The sequence below is a fragment of the Austrofundulus limnaeus genome, unplaced genomic scaffold (genome assembly GCF_001266775.1).
Source record: "Austrofundulus limnaeus strain Quisiro unplaced genomic scaffold, Austrofundulus_limnaeus-1.0 Scaffold353, whole genome shotgun sequence".
In the NCBI taxonomy this organism is placed as follows: Eukaryota; Metazoa; Chordata; class Actinopteri; order Cyprinodontiformes; family Rivulidae; genus Austrofundulus; species Austrofundulus limnaeus.
The window spans coordinates 647355-648360 of NW_013952755.1; positions in this window are offsets into that span (position 1 = coordinate 647355).

Sequence of the window (1006 nt, forward strand, 5' to 3'; positions counted from 1 at the left end):
ATCCCTACCACCGCCTCCTTTCTTTAAGCGTCCTGTTGTTGTGACTCCTGTCAGGACCCCCGGACCACCTCACAGACAGACAGGCTCCATGTAAAGGCCTCTAACCCCTCCTTCCTTCCTCCTCCTTATTGGTTCTTACTACCTGTCAAAACATGCTTCCTTTGAGCTACTTATCCAGAGCTAATAGGCTGATTTCTGTCTGTATCAAAGCTCTTGATTGGTGTGTTTCTACACAGGTGTGTGTTTCTGCTGCAAGAAGAAGCTTAATTGGTTAAATAATCTATTCTGTCCTCGTTTCCCCTCCAAGGCTTTCTTCAGGTCCAGACTGTAATAACAGGGTTGGAGTGAATGAGACGTTTGGAGCTCTCAGTGTGTTCCCTCAGAAGTGACGAACAGCCTTTAAATTGTGCGGGGTGCACCTTTTTTCTCACACTGCGCCCTTGTTAGCGGTCTGGCTACACGCTACATGAAAACACAGGCTTGTCAAAAGCCAACGAAACACTGAGAATCTAACCGTGTTTCCATCAATGCTTTTTGATGCGCATTCAGAAGTGTCGCATTAAAAATGTGAAAAAAGTCGGATGGAAACAGCAAAATTCGAAAAAAAATCCTCAATTTGCTAAAAAGTTTTTACGCTCCTTTGAGGTGGTTTTTGGATGATTCGCAAAGTAGTTAATGCACAAAATGGGAGATGGAAACACGTTTGCCGAATAAATTCTGACGTAGCGCATATTTACCTCACGTGACGTTCAGCTGTTTCCGCTTTCCTGCCTCGTCCCAGATGTTAGCCCTGCGTAGTTGCACGTGCCTTTCTGCTGCGTAGTTTAAAATTGCGTTTATTTCCCTACGTCTCCTGGCAGCGTTAAACATAGCCTGTACTAGCTGAATAGATATATATAGATATATAAGATATAGATAGAATAATTACAACGCCCAATAGCAAGGCATTCACGAAAAAATCGCTCCATTGTCCCGAGATGATTAGCCTCTGCTAGTTAGAAAGTTT